Source organism: Panthera uncia, chromosome C2 (assembly GCF_023721935.1).
Source record: "Panthera uncia isolate 11264 chromosome C2, Puncia_PCG_1.0, whole genome shotgun sequence".
Taxonomy (NCBI): domain Eukaryota; kingdom Metazoa; phylum Chordata; class Mammalia; order Carnivora; family Felidae; genus Panthera; species Panthera uncia.
Genome location: NC_064810.1, coordinates 14,578,268 through 14,597,926, shown reverse-complemented (window position 1 = coordinate 14,597,926; position 19,659 = coordinate 14,578,268).

The following is a 19,659-nucleotide window of genomic DNA, read 5'->3' as shown; positions in this document are numbered from 1 at the left end:
CATCAGCCCAGAGCCCGACGCGGGGCTCGAACTCACGGACCGCGAGATCGTGACCTGGCTGAAGTCGGAGGCTTAACCGACTGCGCCACCCAGGCGCCCCTGTAAGTTGTTTTTCATATGGGCACCAGTTATGTATTTTTTTTTTTTTTTTTAGGTAGATTGACACTTGTCATTTTCTCTGTTGACTAAATTATATTCAATTCCTTGTTTACATTTATTTCATTTGGGTTTTAAGTTTTACGTCTATTCACATAGACTCCAAGCTGCAGGCTTACGAGTTTTAAAGATGGTTATAGGTAATGGACAACGATGAAAACAGCGATGAGTTAAGAGGTAAAGATAATAATGCAACATGATTAAAATGGAAGACGGAAGGGTTAAAATAATATTTAGAGGAAATTATATGTTACAAATTAATTTATCTTTGAATGTCATGTTTGAGAGGCTTATATTCTGGAATTCTTGGGAAGATATAACGTCTGTTTGCTCCCACATCTTCCATTTGAGTAGCTATTATTTCTGATAAAAAATTCTTTAGGACTGGCTAACCACGTGAGGTGATTGCAAGATATTCAGTATTATATGGTGTTTACTGCAGTTAAAATTGAATGAAGAAAATGGTGTACTCATAAAAATTTACTTATTATAGATAGACCTGAAAGTCCTTTACTTCTCCTTTACAGAAGAATCAAGAATGTAAAACCAAAACAAAACAAAACAAAAACAAACAAAAACCCAAACCAAAAAACAAAGTAAGATAAATAAATAGCATCTTCAATTCCCTGCAAGGCACACAATTAATGCTCCAGCAATCTACTTGCTGTAAGTTTGCATCAGTGAAATGTGGCAATTTCTAGGATTTTTGACTATTTTTACATAAAAAATAATTCAATATAATTCACCTGAATGGGGGAATGAGTCCAACATAAAATTCAGAGTTCCATAAAAATCTCATTGTTCGTACCTATCTCTTATGTTTTTGGTTAATTATATAAATCTTGAAAACTTAAGTGTGTGCCACCCTAAGAAAGTACCAAGTAAAATTTGTAGGTTTTTTTTTAATAGAGTCTATGTTCTAGGATCTACAACAGTCTTTAACTCATTACATGATAAATGGACACTTATCATGTTAAAGGAGGTAGCAGATATGTGCCATAAATCATGATCCAAGGCAGACTCTTTCAATTTATTTCATGATCATTACTTTTATATATAATTCTATTGCATTAATAAATAAAATATATATTGCATTATATAAATATATATAACATATAAATTATATTGCAAAGGAAAACAATTGAGAATTTAAATTTACTTCATACATTTTAAACTGATTAAAGTTATTAATTTTTAAATCTTTAAAACTCATTATGTATAAAGAGAAATAATCAAAGTTTATATGGATGAAAATGAGAAATCCATAAAAGGTAGGGAGCTGGAAAAGAAGATCATCCCCATGGGTACCTCAGCATATCAAAGATTTCCACTCCATCCATCGCCTGCTATTGGATTCAGAGACACAGGTTCAAAAGAGAAGAGCCAGTTAATATTTAACAGTGGTAACTTAAACACTTTTACTTTATGTTAGAAACTGTGCCAGCCCATTCGATGTTAAAAACCAATCAGTTATAGGTAGAACTAACATGGATATACAATTACATTTAGGTTTTAGTATTGTTTTGGTGAGAGCTGACTTCTATTCATTAAAAAAAAAAAGTCTGGTGATCTATAAATTAAATAAGTTCAAGCAAATGATCCCTTTGGCCTCTTTAAATATAATAATAGTTAACATCTACTAGGCACTTACCATACACCAGATACTGCTGTAAGGGTTTTACATATATTAACAGAGCATTAACATTTGTTAATCAAGTTTATATCATGCCCTCTTAAACAACAACAACAACAACACAGAACTATTTCATGGGTTTATGAAGATTGTACCCATTTAAAATTTTATTGACAAGGAAACTTAAGGAAAATAATCACTTATATTATTTCCCTAATTCTCAAATAACTGTATTTCCTAGACACCAACCTGCCTTTCCACCATCTTCCATTTTCTATTTTGACCTATTTCTTTCCTCATTTCTCCTCCTCAGTCACCAGTTTCCATCTCATCTGGTGTCATATTGGCTGAATCTATCTTGTCCCAATTTCTTTCTCATGTTCTTCTCAGGGTTGGTCAAATCTGCAATATTATGGTAAGGAAGCCGAGGAGCAGAGGGTAGCTTCAGGAACTCTCTACTTACTCTTTCCACATTAGGCAAACTAAAAACTGAAGTATATTTTGAAATCTCCAAAATGTGTCTTTTAAATCACATGTTCTGTATATCACCGGCCAGTTTTCCCAACACCATTTGTTGAAGAGACTGTCTTTTCTTCCATTGAATATTCTTTCCTGCTTTACTCAGGCATTGAAAAGAATGAAATCGAAGTGATGAATCACTAAATTCTACTTCTGAAATCAATACTACCCTATATGTTAACTAACTTGAATTTAAATAAAATCTTGGAAGAAAAAAAATCACATGTTGCTTTACTAATTAAGCAAAGTCACAAAGTGTAATTCTATATTTTATGATGTCCATTCAATGTGACTCGTTATAATAGAAAATTAAATAAAGTCTTTCTAGGATGTTACAAATAAACACGTAACTAGTATTATTTACTCATGTGTTTAATGGTATAAACAAAAGTTAATATAGAACCTTCAGCAGTGAGTAAGATTTCTTTGTTAACAGGGACATTTGATTTCATTTGACTAATGCAGATGTAGCCTCTGCTCCTAAATTATTCAACGAAGTGCTAAAAAGCTTCTCAAGATTTTCCTTTACAAAATGGCTTGGTAGGGGCACGTGGGTGGCTCAGTCAGTTAAATGGCCGACTCTTGATTTTATCCCATGTCATCATCTCACCTTTCATGAAATTGAGCCCCGCTTTGGCCACTGCCCTGATAGTGGGAGACATGCTGGGATTCTCTCTCTCCCTCTCTCTCTGCCTCTCCCCGATGTGTGCACCCACTCTCTTGCTCTCTCTCTCAAAATAAATAAATAAACATTTTAAAAATTGGCTTGGTAGATGGATTTTCTTTCTAGATGCACAAATAACATAAATTTTTAATTTGGAGGATGACAATATTTATAAGAATATATTGTAAACACTTAATTTTTTTATAAAATTAAATTCCACCAAAAACCCCCACCTCACCTGAGTTTGTTTCACATTCTGTACCCATTTTCACACAAATGCTTTTTTGATAGAAAATCCAATTTAAAAAGGAATTGTTTCTATGCCAATAAACTAAGCCACAAATATTTGAATCGAACTTTCTTAAAATGGAAAATATAATATTTAGTAGTGATCTTTAAGTGTTCTAAAGATAATTAAATACTTCAAGATAAAAAGAAATAATTTTATTGGCTGGTCCATCTCATTTTTATTACTCTATAAAATATTAAGTCAAATTATCAGCTTTTTCCATGAGGTTTTATAATGGTTATTCCAACAAACATAAGCACATTTTCTAAGAGATCTCTATTATCATTAACATATGATTATGTTACTAAACATGACTGTGAATAAGGTAAAACCATACTCATTACGCTGACATATTTTTATGTAGTGACCAAAGTCAACACATCCAAACTAAAACAGCTTTCATTTAGTTTGTTGAAATCTAAGCAATGATCATCAGAAAAACAAACAAACAAACAAACAAACAAACAAAAAACTAATGGTTACTTTGTTAGATTGGGTGTATTGAGTTTTTTAAGCCTAAAAAGCTTGAGCAACCGGCAAGGTGCTCAAGAAATGGCTTCCTGAAAAATCACACAGGTGTTTATGCTATTAAGGGACCTGAATAAAAGTGGGGAGATGCCAAGGGGTTGGGAAATAGCAATATGGAGCCATCTTTTAGATATTTTTATTGAAATAATTGGGAATCATAGACTTACTAGCATAACTGTTCTCCCCCCAAAGATTCAGTGATGAATAATTTAAAAAGACATTTCATTTGCAGGCACTTGGAGGAAATAATACTATAAAGTAGCAGGCTGAACACCTGTCCAAAGACATCCCAAAGAAACATGTTGGCCTTGAATAGAACTTTTCAATAAAATATAGCTTTTTTCAAATTCAGTGCTTAAAAAGGTTTAGAGAAGGATTATTGAGAATTATGGTAAAGTTTGATGACATGTAAGAAACTTGTTTTTTCCCTTTAGGTTTGCTTAAACACGAGGGCATCCTTAATATCTACACTTGTTCTCACTTATATCCAAGGAGGTCACTTTCTTCAAAGTGAAAACAATCTTCAGCTGATTTTTCTCATTTGAGGAGGTCTGAAGAGGGCAGAAATTACCAATATGCAATTTGCCCTAAACTGAGAGAGAGTGATGGCCAATATTCTTCCCTTACCAAACAAAGTCATGGTGGATTTCTCCTTGACCTTGTGATACTGCATAATACAGAAAATTGAATTGGGATTATAGGAAGTTTATGTCTAAACAGCTAGAGGAAACAAATATTTGATATTGCAAAATACTCAATTCAATGAGAATTATAAATATATTTTTTGTATGTGTAAATCCTGGCATATAGTGGGCCCTTTGCAACTTAGTCATTACAAGACATGTTGTATTATATATTGCACCCATGTTCACATGAAGCTTTTCATCTGGGCGTGGGAATTTTATGAAGCTCTGTTAACTCTATTTATCCCAGTGGTGTGTGTCTATAATCTGATAGAGAACACTGGTTTTCTCTTGACTACTGAGAAATCACAAATAAAGAAGCCAGCTAATTCTCTTTTTTTAAGAATGATTTCATTGTTTGAAAGCAGACATTAACGTAAGTCTATACTGGCAGAACCCAGGCACCTCAAATCCCAAATATGGGGGGCTTTTACATTATTTTAATGGTCATTTAGAAGCTCCCAATATCAAGTGAACACTAGGCATCAATAATAATAGCAACAACAACAACAAAAACACACATAGGACTTTCTAAGGGTCAAATATTGTTTTACGTGCCTGGCATATCCTCACTTATTAAATCCTTCCAGTAATCCTAGGTGATAGTACTATGATGATTACTGCTATTTTATGTATGGGGAAAATCTAAAGCATAGAGAAATTGAGTTAACTTGTTCAAACTCCCTAAGCTAGGAAGTGGTAAAGCCAAGATTCAAACTAGGCAATAGGACTTTGGAATCTATTGCGTTAACCACTCTTGGTTTGTAAATACAGACTCAAAGTGTTTATTACGTCTAAATAGAAGAATATTTTACAAAATAGCCGATAGACAGTCTTTAAAACTATTACTGTGATGAATGATCGAAAAGGCTGAGGAACTGCTTTAGATTTAGGAGGACTAAGAGACATGGTGGTCCTCTGCAGTAAAGGTCCTCACTGAGATCATGGAGGAGAGAAAGAAAACTATAACGGATATTATTGGGATAATTAGGGAAATTCACATATGGTCTGCAGATCTGATAACATTGAATCAATGTTAAATTATCTTATTTAAAAAACGTGTTATCATTTTTTAAGTGAATATCTTTGCTCTTTAATAAATAACTCTATAGTATCTAGGATGAAAGGGACATAATGTCCTCAGCTACGATACACACAAACATGGAGAAAAAAAACAATAAAAGTGGCCAAATGTTAATTATTGGTGAATCCGAGTAAAAGGTATATGGGTATACACAGCACTAGGCTTGCAATGTTCTCCTATAACTTATGTATTTATTCTAAAGCCCGAGATGTGAAGAGGATAATAGAAATGATTTCTCCAGGGTTTTGATGTTTGCAACACATTTTTATATTGTGAACTATGAGGGTGAAGTTGGACCATGGTTGAGATCTGGCTTAAAAGCCATTAGGCAAAATAAGACATATTGATGACAGACTGTCCTTCAGGAAGATGTGTAAAGAAGTCCACTCCCAAAGTTTTATTTAGGCAAAGTCAGGTATTAGCCACTAGTCTATGCTAGTGAAGCTATATCAAGTATCCTAAACAAGTAAGTACTCTGGCGGAGAATTTAAAACATATTTATTTGTTTAGGATATTTCATATGACTCCATGTAGCCCATGGCTCAAGTATCAAGAAAAAAACCATCTTTATTATCTATGATTATAGACATATGTGTTTAATAAAATATTTTTATGGCAGCAAGCCAGTCAGCATATATGGGGATTACTTTATGAAAGTGATTTTTCCTGTTCTTTCCACTTTGAATTCCAGTCCAAAGCAGCTGTGTGGTCCTGGCAGTTTGGCAAGAGCATTGGCTCGAGAGAAGGACTGCGTTCAGTCCTAGCTCTGCCACCGACTTGCGATGTGACTATGGAAACTGCTTTAACCATGTGAGTTTCCCCGGCTGCATCTATGAATTAAAGTAATGAAAATCTACCTAGCTGTGCTATTGTGAAAATCAGAATGGACAACTCTTCGAAAGCACTCGCTGTGCATTAAAAGCATAACATGTTTTAGCTTTTAAAATATTTGTAAAATATTAATTTAATAATACATATTAATTTAATAATAATTTACCTAGGAATAAACTACCAAAGAGGTGAAAGACCTGTACTCTGAAAACTGTAAAACACTGATGAAAGAAATTCATAGATATAATATATATGGCAGTTAAAAAAAGAGTGTTGGCAGAATATCAGGTGGGCAAAATATCCACTATTTCATGATTTTGCTAGAGCTACATCCCCTATATTTAATAACCCTTAATAATTTTTCAGTTAGGGGCACCTGTGACCCTGTTGGTTGTGTGTCTGACTCTTGGTTTCAGCTCAGTTCATGATCTCATAGCTTTATGGGATGGAGCCCTGCATCGGGCTCTACACTGACAGTGCGGAGCCTGCTTGAGATTCTCTCTCTCTCTCTCTCTCTCTCTCTCTCTCTCTCTCTGCCCCTCCCCCACTTGCACTGTCTCTGTTTCTCTCAAAATAAATAAATAAACTTAAAATAATAATATTTAAATTAAAGTACAGTGGTTGTGCTTACGCGTGATACAAGACTATTTTTTAAAAGACTTGGAATAAGATGTAAGTGTCCTTATGACAATTTAGGAAAAGTAAAATATGTAGAACTCAATCTGTCATAAGAAAATAGATTTAAGTGAATGAAATGCTGAAATGCTTTTTTTTGGGGGGGGAGGGGCATTTATAGGCATAATTGCCCCACCTTCCAACTAAGGCATCATTGAACACAGTTAAATCTTCTAGTAGTCTAAATGTCAGAAAAAAGATTATGCCTTTTCTCATAATTTATCCTTTATTTCTATGTTTTCTTTTTTAAGTTACATAGAAATAGAAATATATTTCACACATACATAGAAATTACAGGTGGTAGCTATCATTAGAATGAAAATATATACTCAGTACTCATAAACACCAAGAGACACTATGGATTGTATCCCAAATTGGCATTTCAACTTTCTCTCTTTTTTACCCAGCAGTAGCACTGCCAGGAATTTACCCAAGGGATACAGGAGTACTGATGCATAGGGGCACTTGTACCCCAATGTTTATAACAGCACTCTCAACAATAGCCAAATTATGGAAAGAGCCTAAATGTCCATCAACTGATGAATGGATAAAGAAATTGTGGTTTATATACACAATGGAGTACTACGTGGCAATGAGAAAGAATGAAATATGGCCCTTTGTAGCAACATGGATGGAACTGGAGAGTGTGATGCTAAGTGAAATAAGCCATACAGAGAAAGACAGATACCATATGTTTTCACTCTTATGTGGATCCTGAGAAACTTAACAGAAACCCATGGGGGAGGGAAAGGAAAGAAAAAAGAGGTTAGAGTGGGAGAGAGCCAAAGCATAAGAGACTGTTAAAAACTGAGAACAAACTGAGGGCTGATGGGGGTGGGAGGGAGGGGAGGGTGGGTGATGGGTATTGAGGAGGGCACCTTTTGGGATGAGCACTGGGTGTTGTATGGAAACCAATTTGACAATAAATTTCATAAAAAAAAGACTAAATGAAAAAAAAAAGAACTCAAATTTTGTTCTGACACAGTGTGTCCAGGCTCAAAGAATGAATATTGCTTGATTTAAGGCAGGATTTTCCAACCTTAGATATTGACTTAGATATTGGTGAATTCCTTATCGTGTGGGGTTGTCCTGTGTATTATAGGCATCCTTGGCCTCTGCTCACTAGATACCTTTAGCACACATCCCCTAGTTGTATGACACCCAAAAATGTCTCCACACATTGCCAAATGTCCTGGGAAGGCATGTGCAAAATCGTTCCCAGTTGGAGAACCACTGTTCAAGCCATTCACAGCAGCTTGATCCCCACGAGAGGAATTCTTCTACGGCGTGCTGTATGCCCAGTGCTGACCAACAAGACAGAAGGGGATAATTGCCAGCACTTCTGAGAAAGCTTCCAAAGCAAGATATGTGAAGAGAAATTCCTTCCTCATCCCTTTTTATTTCCTTCTTGTTTGGAACATTGTCAGGTAAGAACTTAGGCTTGGGGTAATGGCTGTCATTTTGAAGATCTGAAGAAAAGGCCAAAATAATCTCAGAAATGTCAACTTCAAGCCTGGACCTCACTGACATGCTCCTCTAACTCTACTATCAACCATAGTAAGTATTGACCTGTTTCCCAAATACTCCAGGCCCCTTCCCTCTGAGAACAAGATAGTACTACATTTCCCTGCCCGAGCTCCATGGAAGCTAGGTGTGCTCATGGGACCTTCTCTGTCCAATGCAATGTGTCCACTTTGGAGCAGAAGCCTTTGAAAGCCTTTTGCTGCCATGTTAAGGTAGAGTCTACATGTTCTTGGGCCCTTGAGCACCCATCTCCCCCCATGATTATGGGATATGCTGTGTGTGCAAAAATAAATCTTTGTGGTTTGAAGCCACTAAGATGTGGGAGTTGTTTATTATAGCAGCACCACTAAGTCAAATCAGGCTGATACATCCACCTCTAAATTAATTGCCAAACTGATACATATCTGTATTTTAAAGCTACTTTTGAGTATTTAAAAGAAATTAGGATAGTAAGAGAAAACTAAATAAGTCTGTATGTTTGTCGATTTTTTTTCTTAGTTCTCTAAAACATATAGGTGGCACACCCAAAATAGTATTAAAAGTTGACTGTCCGTTCGATAATGAAGACTTTAGAGCAATATAAAATTCTACATGCTTACATGCTCACTTTCAATCCTTCTGTAAACCTTCTTTCTTGCTATATGCATGCATTCAGAAACACACACACACACACACACACACACACACCCCTTCCTGCTGGAAAGATAGGATAATAATGTTCAACTGTTTAGAAAGAGTCTGTTTTTCTCCAGTGCACAGAGAACAGTGTCTATTTAAATATTTGAGCATAAGTCATTTGCTTGTGAATAAGATTCGCAGTCATTGTAAATGTTTATGCACAGTCTGTAGTGACCAAATTTAAACCTGATAACTAAATCATGTGTTCATTCATCCAGTCATTCAACAATTATTGAATGGTTACCATGTAATAGGCATCATGCCTCTGTAGCTTTTTATGTCTACCTGTCCAGTCAGTCTACTGTCTAACAGTAGCTCCTCCTACGGAATGTTAACATGTCCTCTGGGGATCAAGATGGCCCATTCATGCATCACCATTTCTATCCAGGATAGTGTTGACTTCCAGAACACCGGCACCATGGGAAGTGAGCAAGAACAATGGGAACAGGTGCCACCACCATAGGCTTTGGGACTAGACCTTGTGTGACTTTCACTCACGGTCTGCCCCTTATAAGCAGGATGCCTGACCTTTCCGCACTGGACCATCATCATCTTCAGAGCATCTGTGAGGACTCATTGATATGATGCACCGGAAGCGTGCAGCCTAAAAACCTAACACACAACGGAAGCTTATCCCTTCTACCTTGCTCTGACGGCCCTGCACATCGTCTTTCAACTTTATAGCACTTTTTACTCTTTTCTCAGAGAAAGAAAACACATATTAAAAGTTCATGATATGCTCCAAACCCACCCTTTCATACTCCAAAAGTGAAAAGTAATTTTGATAAAGTTAAACATTACCGTCACAGCTGTAAAGGGCCCGGGTGAACTACGAATCAAGTCCATGTTGGCCATGCACAGTGTTAAGTGCAGTCCTGGGCACAGAATAAACACTAAATAAATGGTGGCTTATTATCTTTGCCACTAACAACTCCAAGTGAGAGCCAAGAAAAGCATGTTTCTGTAAAAAAAAGATACATATGCGTATATGTAAACTTAATGTCTAATTTAGTGCATCAGATAACACACATAACAAATCTATTAGCATTCTTGTGTTTATTTTAAAAATAGAGACTAACACCCCCTAACGTTGGCTAACACCCACTAACATTGATAGAGTAAGAGAGAGACAGAAAGAATTGGTAAGGAAAGAAACTATTTAACAAAAGCAGTAAAATAGCAATAGCAACTGTGTAGAGACAAAGGAACAAACAGCTCTCTTGATAGTAATTCATCTTATTGGGACTAAATCACTTGTAAGAGCTCTGTTTGCACTTCACAATAAGAAAGGCAAAGTCGATTAAGATTTCAAGCCTTAAATATCACTGAGTTTAATATATGTAAACCCAGTGTTCTTGGTTTGCAGCCTTGTAAAATAAATAGACATAATTGCAGTCAGTACCAAAACACTGGAATTGCAATAAAAAGGGGATGGCCACTTCTAGGTTCACAGAAATTGGTTTACTAATAACACAGAACTTATGTGTGTGTGCATGTGTGTGTGTGTGTGTGTGTGTGCATATAAATTCTACATATTTTTTGGCTGGCATTATATATGACAAGCACAATTCTTCCCAGAAGAAGTAGTGATGTTTGTTTTCCTCCAAACCAACATGCATGTGACGTTTTCCTCCTTATATTCAACCTAAGATTTTAGACATTTTGGTTTCATTGTATCATTTGGCCTGCTTTTGTTCGGGTACCTCAATACTTAACTGCTTCAAAAAGGAAGATTGAGATTTAACGCAGGCTAGCAGAGGATGTCCTGCTTGGTGCTTTTGCCATTTATTTTTCACAAAAGCAAGCACACCCAGAAGCAGACCAACATTTAAACATGTTTCCATCCCAATTCAGTGAGGTGTTAGGGTCTGTGGCTGAATTGGAGAAAAAGGAATGATGAATCATATCTCACGAACTGGTCCAGTTTGCACGTTGCTATTTACGTTTTCTGTTGCCATTTTGTTTTGGTGTTCAGGAGAATGAGATGCTGATTTTTGCTTCACTGACATTTTAAAAATAATGGTGATTTATGCTGTGTTTTTATTTTTGCTCAGGTGTTGGAAGAAAGAGTAGGAGAAAACACAATCGAATACTGCAGTGATCTGCTGTAATCCTACTGTGTGCAAAGCATTTATATTATAACATTCTCATCTCTAAAATTCTCCAATGGCCTCCCACTGAACCGAGTATAAAACCCCATCTCCTTGTTATAACTGAGGACAAGCATTTTTTTCTGACTTGTCCCCAAAATAATGTAGAAAAGCTAGGTCCTATCCTCACATATTTTAAATCAGTATTGAGGATTCTGAATGTAAGTTAAAATGGTCTCGTAATGAAATGTCTGGCTTATATTGTATCTATGCTTTATATTTGTTCATCAAAACACTGGAACTGAAGATATTTGTTTTTTACTTTGGGGAACAGATCTATGATACCCCTGATTTTTCACACTTGTCGTACTTGTCAAACCAATCAGCCAAAAAGAATTAATTTCTGTTAAAAAAGATACGACTTATTTAAAACACATACACAATATTGTCTCCCCACCTAGAGGTGAGTTCTTTTTTTTTGATGTTTATTTTTGAGAGAGACAGAGACAGAGAGTGAGTGGGGGAGGGGCAGAGAGAGAGGGAGACGCAAGATGGGAAGCAGGCTCCAGGCTCTGAGCTGTGGGCGTGGATTCTGACACGGTGCTGGAACCCACAACTTGTGAGATCATGACCTGAGCTGAAGTCCGACACTCAACCAACTGAGCCACCCAGGCACCCCTAAGAGATGACTTCTTAATTCTAGTTCTAAAATAGATAAAGATGGAATACTGAATAGATTGATGGATAGACAGAAGATGATAGATGGACAGATGGATGAGGGGAGTGACAGGGGGACTTTGTCACAAATATTTCATTGGATAAAAGAGAGCAAAACTGCCTTTGGTCTTGGTTGTACTGCTCTTGCAGGCTTCTTTCTCCAGAGCTCTGCTCTGACTTCTGCTCCGGGGCGCTGCTCCAAGAGCCAAGATGGTGGCAGATGTGCTTTCTTTCTCTAAGTGGGAAAAAGACAAGCACGGAAGAGGTGGGAAAAGAGAACTCACAGAGCACAGGTGCATTCTCCGTGGGATCGATTTTAGAAAAGAGTAAATAGAAGTGCAAGAATCTGAAAGAGATCCCTTTACATCTAGTGATGCACCTTGAGAAGGCTTCCTGGGTCTCCAGAGGCACCCAAACCCGTCAGAATGGTCAGCTTTGGCATGAGCTTGGTCCTTGTTGACCTCAGGCCTCTCCCACCACACTGGCCTTCCTTCGGGTGTTCAAATAAGCCAAGAGCATGTCTTTGCCTTGTGGCCTCTCTATATGCCATTCCCTTTCCAGAGGGTTCTTCCCTTTGCCCTTCACATCTGGCTCATTGCCTCCCATAGGGTGCCAGCTTAAGTTGTATGCCTTGACCATAGAATATCTATATCAATATCTCCCCCTCCATAACTTACTTGTCCAGTTTCTACAAATTTAATTTGTTTCTATCATAACATTGAACGATTTGTGGTTACGCTTTTTGTTGACTTCTCTGTGGTGTTATCCACCACCATGCTTGTAGTTGGCAATCATGTTTACCCTTGTACCAGGGTGGCCGCAGGGCCTGGCTCAGTGTCTGGACACTGCAAGCTAAATAGATCAATGAAAAACCCTCAAAGGACAAGAAAATGGAAAAAGCAGGAATTAACTCTTCATCGATTGAGAATATAAAACTACTCTGGTCTTGCCATATTTGCATTTCATTAGACAATTAAATTTTTACTGTGTACTGGGTTTGAAATATAGTCCAGAATTCTTTCAAATGAATTTAAATATATAACAAAACCTCAGGAGGTTGTATACAAAATCGGTCCTTAGCTGCTATGGAAGGCTTACTATACATAAATATGCAGATTTCATCCATTCAAAATACTGTGAATGGTGGAGTATTGAAAGGGTGAGTATTTGGTCCCCAGAAAGTCAAACATAGAAGTACAAGCAGAAAGTACTGGAATGATGAAACAGGAGAAAACAAAACAAAACCCAACACATGAAAAGAACTTGGCTGGAGTCAGCTAAAACTCACCAGAAGATGCTTAAAATCTACATGCGGAAATATTAAAAATATTCCAGTCCTTTTAATGTTTTAATGTTTTAAACTCTGAATAGTACACAGAAGTATGCAATCATAAAATAATGATTGGAAAGGTAAAATTAGGGGGAAAAAGAGGAAGACACAAGCCCAGAATAGAGAATTAGCTGAACGTGATTTTTTAAGAAGTTCTCACCAATACGATGCAAGAAATTACTAAGATGCTTACAGCCACAAGAAGTTATTGAAATTAGAAACTAAGTTATTCAGGGCACCTGGGTGACTCAGTCGGCTGAGTGTCCGACTCTTTGGTTTCGGTTCAGGTCATAATTTCACGGTTTGTGAGTTTGAGCCCCGTGTCAGGCTCTGTGCTGACAGTGCGGAGCCTGCTTGGGATTCTCTCTCCCTCTCTCTCTGCCCCTTCCCCACTTGCTCTGTCTCCCTCTCAAAATAAATAAATAAACTTAAAAAAATTTCTTAAAGAGAAACGATAAGGGGGAAAACTGTATGAAATTAATGTATATTATGTTAGTATAGCAGTGTTGTTCTATGTTGTTCGTATAACAATGCTATACTGAAACAAAGGATTTAATGATTTCAATTCAGTCCTTTCATCTATTTTAGATTTCTCATATTGATCCAAATGAAACATTTTTTTAAAAAAATTTATAAAAATATGTTGGCTTCTTTTGTTGCTATAGTTCCATGGGTTGATCTGTGTCTTCCTGAACTTTCTCTGGCTCAGTTAAACCAACATCCTTCTCTGAGAACCGACAGAAACCTGGGTCTGTCACAGAACAGAGGCACAATATGTGTTTCCTGAACACATGAGTGCTTCAGGGAGCAAAATAAGAAAATGTCTCGTAACTCAAAAGCTCTTTAACTGATTCAATAAGCAGCATCTATCCCTTGGATGACGTTTATTATCTTAATGCACCATGTCAGTAAGAACTTCCAAATAGCTAGGATTAAACTTTCTTATTCAAAGTTGTTTTATTTCCAAATGGATTCACAACTTTTCCCCCTAAATTAGCTTTTGTGAAAATGAAACACTTTCTAAAATGGAGTTTGCATTTTGGAGCTATGAAGAACCTCTTTAGGTCATAGGAAACAAAAAGAATACACTTACAGTATATAACAAATAGAATCTCTCTGACATGAGTTTAATATCTATTTAAAAAGATATCTCTTGATATCTTTCTTGATATACATTCACCTTTTTAGACATGATTGTATTGGGTAAAGCAAGGGTTTTCTATGACCTTGTTGCCACAAGTTGATTTAATAGAGCCAAGTCAATGTATGTATGTATGTATGTGTATATATACACATACATATATATTATTTTATATATAAATATGTATATATGTATATATATTGAACTTCAGACAGACTTTAATCCTATAAATGAATAACTTTCTGAGAATTTACATTGGTATGTATTTTGTAACTTTTTTTGAGTACTGTAATCTATTATAGAATAAAAATTGCTGAAAAGTCAGCAATCTTGCCTTGTCACTATGTGAACCTGAGTCTATCATTTATTTTCTCTCATCTCAATGTTTTCTCCTCTCAAAAAATGGCCATAATGGTGACAGTAGCTATTACTTAAAGTTGCTAAGTGTTATGGACTGAATGTTTGTATCTTCCAAATCTCCTATGTTGAAACCTTAACCCCGATGGTATTTGGAGATGCACCCTTTGGGAAGTAATTGGGTCTAGATGAGGTCGTGAGTGCGGAGCCCCCATAATGGGATTAGTGTCTTTCTAAGAACAGGAAGACGGGAGCTCGCTGTCTCCCCCAGCTGAGAAGGCAACAATCTGCAATCCAGGAAGCAGGTTCTCACCAGAAACTGAATCTGCTGGCACCTTGATCTTGGACTTTCTAGCCCCCAGAACCGTGAGAAATAAATGTTTACTATTTAAGCCACCCAGGCTGTGGTATCTCAACACCCTGAGCAAACTAAGACGTTAAGAAGATAAAATGGTACAGATTTCTTTGTGAACCACAAATATGTGCAGTGAAGTAATTGTAACAATAATGACTTTTCTTAAGCATCAACCACTATGCTAATCACTTTTCACATATGAACTCAGCTGAGCTCAAAAGCCTAGTGAAGTAGACATAATCGATCCCATTTTACAGACAAGAAAATGGAAACAGAGAAGTTATGCAATTTGCCCAACATCTCATACATGGTGAGATGTGGAGCTGAGATGTAAATAAACAAAATATTAATAATCTCCTCTATCACTTCATATTCATCTATATATATCTCTTTTATTTAAGTTGAAGCAAAAACTAAGTCTCACATTTTTCTGGCATCTTTCATAACATATAATCATGCAGGGCAGGAGTATCGATATTTATTTATCAAATACATTCATTACAGTGCACCTGTTCTGGTAACTCACTGAAAAGTGAGCAAGTAAATAAATTAATGTCAAGAAACAATGCATGTATCATATTATTAAAATGACATTTTAAGGAAAACGTAGCTGGAGTGATTTCTGTAAATGGAAAATGTCTGAAATGCGTATTAAATGGCACATTTACTTTATCTTTATGGTTCCGTTGCCCTATCAAGAGATGTTTCAGCCTGGTTGCATTCAACTGTCAAGGCCAATGTCCCGGCAGAAAGCAGATGGCACACTCACCAGAGGTGAGCATTTAATGAAGATGCTCTTTAAAAGCAGGTGGCAGTGTAAGAGCAAGGTAGCAGATAGTATGGTGACTCCTACGTGTTACAAGCAACTAATCTACCCTGGGACAGAAGGTGTGGAACAGGGGACCACGAGACACTTAGAACTTGAGGCGAGAGACACGTCAAGTGAGCTAAGACCTGGGGCACCTGGGTGGCTTAGTTAAGCCTGTGACTCTTGGTTTTGGCTTAGGTCATGATCTCATTGTTTGGGGGTTCAAGCCCCACGTAGGGCTCCATGCTGACAGTGCAGAACCTGCTTGGGCTACTCTCTCTCCTTCTCTCTGCCCCTCTCCCACTCATGCTCTCTCTCTTAAAATACACAAATACACTTAAAAACAAAACAAAAACAAATGAGCTAAGACCTGTGGAGGAAGAGCTCAATCACCAGCAACTCACAGAAGATCAGCAGGGAGGGAGTCGAAGACACAGGAAATTAAGCCACATTCTCTTCCTGACTTTCCATCTTTCCTGTCATTCCAAAGCAACACAAAGAAGGCAAGAGAACCTTTTGATAGAACTTCTAAAGGTCAAAAGAGAATGGATCTGGAGGAGCAGAGTATACTCATCATGGCCATTGGAAGGAAGGGTCTCCTGTTGGAGGAAACATGGCTCCAGTGATCTTGGAAGAACAGTATGTACATACACAGAGGATAGAGTTCCAAACTCTCCACCAGAAATATTACAGCAATCTGTAAATGAGGGGACTATCCCAAAGTCTTCCATAAATAACACCCCTAGACAAAATGTTCAGGATACATTACGTTTTCTTGAGCTTGGGAATGTAGAATAGATATTCTGGGCCCTCTTTGTCTGAATTCTTCACTGAGCAAGGGCAGCACTTTTAACAACTTGTAGGAGAATCCAGCATTTACCAGAACACAGTGCTTGCTGTCTAACTTTGCCGAGGAGGTTAAATTTAAGGAACTCTTACTTGACTCGTTCTTAGACCATACTCTTCAATGGCTTCTGTACTCTTACAAAACACCAGGTTACATAAGCCTACACAGTGTTTTGCAAAAGGTTCAGTGTGCTAAACACAGTCACCCTTTAGCAGGACCAACGTGTTTCAGGGTAGCATATATTTTGGCCACATGTATCGAATAATGAGGATCTCTCTCTGCCTCAGTTTGCTTAATGTATAAAAAGAATAAAAGTGTGAATCCTTCCTGGATTTGACATTCTCTTATTCTCTCTGTTCTTTGACCAAGGATGGAAGTGAAAGGTTTAAGAAGAATATTACACACGAGAGGACTCTCCCAGAAGCAGAACAGGATGAGAGTCAACAATGGTTTAGGCAAAGAGAAATATTTTTTCTTTAAATTTTTGTTTGGTGGGTGGGACACAAATTCCCTACTTGGCTCCTTTTTTCACAGTTCCTCTGGGGATAATTAGAACATTCTATTTCATTTCTCTATGCCGTCAAAGAGATTGAAATTTTATCTTGGGGGAGATAGCTATTGGTTACATAACTGGTTATGCATTGCAATTTTCACCTAAGAAATAGCTTTATTATTTTTTTTTTACCTAGAAGAAGTTACCAGAAAGATTTTGCACACGCAGCCAAACGAAAAGTACTAATAAAAAAACCAAATTGTCAATGAAGACACATTCCATTCCAACTCTGAACTTGCACACATATTGTTCTACTTGGAATCTTCTTTTTTCCTAGTCCATTCATACTTCTCTTACAGATAAAAATTCCGTAATTTTTTACTCTGGGAAAGTTTCCTGAACCTCCTTAAATCTTGTCGGTTTCTCCCACTAAATGAGCTCGGAACACCATGATCCTCTCATTCATGTTTTTTATAGTTTACAACTGAATATTAATTTGTGTGATCATTTAACTCAGGCATTCAACTTTGCCTTTTCTACACTGTGAGATCTGTGAAGACAGGCTGTCTACTGTGGACATGAACTCAAATGCCCAGTTGCCTGCACTGGAGACTCACTGAGTGGGGTGCATCCTAATGCACAATTTGTTAACTTACTGAAGTGTCTGCTTGTGTTCCAGATGGATGCGATCTCAGAAAAGGTACTGCAGATGCTGGGCAAGGGAAGTGTTATTGAAAGCTGTGTCCCTGACACGGCAAAACATTACTATGGTATGTTGCTTCTGTCCATTCTACCTGAGAATATATGATTGACTTTTTTTTTTTCTGGAGCAATCTGCACTAAACCTATGCTGGATTCGTGTTAATAATCTCTATTTTAGAATTATTCAGTCGCAATGCTATTAATATCCTGGGCTGGTTAGTTTTTGTTGTGGGGAGCTTTTCCTGTGCATTGTGGGACTCCTCCTTCCTACCCACTAGCAAGTACCCACTAGCAAGTACCAGCTCCCCCGGCCCCAAGTTGAAACAAACAAAAATGTCTCCAGACATTGCCAAAAGTGCCCTGGGGGACAAAAATTACTCCCGGTTGGGTGTCACTGTTCTAGGGGGGAAACCTGACAGATTCAAATAAATATACATGAGTAATGGAAAGGCACTGTTGAAATGCCTAGTGCAAAGTTTTTCCAATATACTTCACGATAAAAGGAATGTGAGTCCTCATTGCGTGGTCCACTAAGAGCATTGTTAATTCAGATCGCTGCTTTTCTTAATGGTTTTATTTCACAGATTCAAAAATATCTTCATCTGTAATCATTCCCTAGGGGCTGTCAAGTAAAAATTGAGTCTTATAAATCAAATAAATCAAAAAATAATAGGCCAGCATAGGTCAGACTTCTAATATCTAAAATTTCACTCAGGTTCCCTCTGCCTTTAATTAAGACTTTTGAATTTGATTTTGTTTCCTAGCACATAAGCTCACTTTAATTTAGCTATGCAAATTAATGTACACCGAAAGCCTGAAAAATAGAATTAGGGAAAGTTCTAAAAGAAATGTAGTAAATGGAGAATTTCAATTTAAAATCTACTATTCACAACATGGTTCTTGTATTCCATTAGGTACTGGATGCATATTACCCTCAGGAAATATGATTGATTTTGAAGGCAGGTGGATTTACCTCTTCTTTTGATGACACACAAAAATCGTCCTGCTGTGTGAGGCTATTGTTCTGTGCATAAAAGCAAATGAAGGGAGGGTTGACAATTATACAAATACAGACTATGCAGACAATTAAATTGGCCAGTGCGCTCACAGAACGTGTTTTCCCTTGCTGAGTTAAATACAAGACTGTTTTCTATTGACTTGATTTTGTGCATGAAAGCTGGCCTCAATTTCCACATCAACAAAATGGTTACATATGGAAGAACTACCTTCTACTTTGGTGGAAGGGAACAATGAAGATTTGGGGTACCAATGAAGATCTGGTAAACATGGATATTATATGATCTGCGTGCAATAAATGATATTTGAGATTTAAGGTGAGTCAATAAAACCACTAGCATGTTTTAATTTTGAAATACATTTCCTATATATGTGTTTATTTCTTCAACAACATTGTGGATAAAATAAATTCTATCTTTAACAATGTTGAATGGATAGTATAGATCTCAGGAAAAGTAATCCTAGAGAGAGACTCTGCAATATGTATTAGGAACAACCCAAATACACTCATTTTCATTGTCTTTCCTTTTTAACCAAT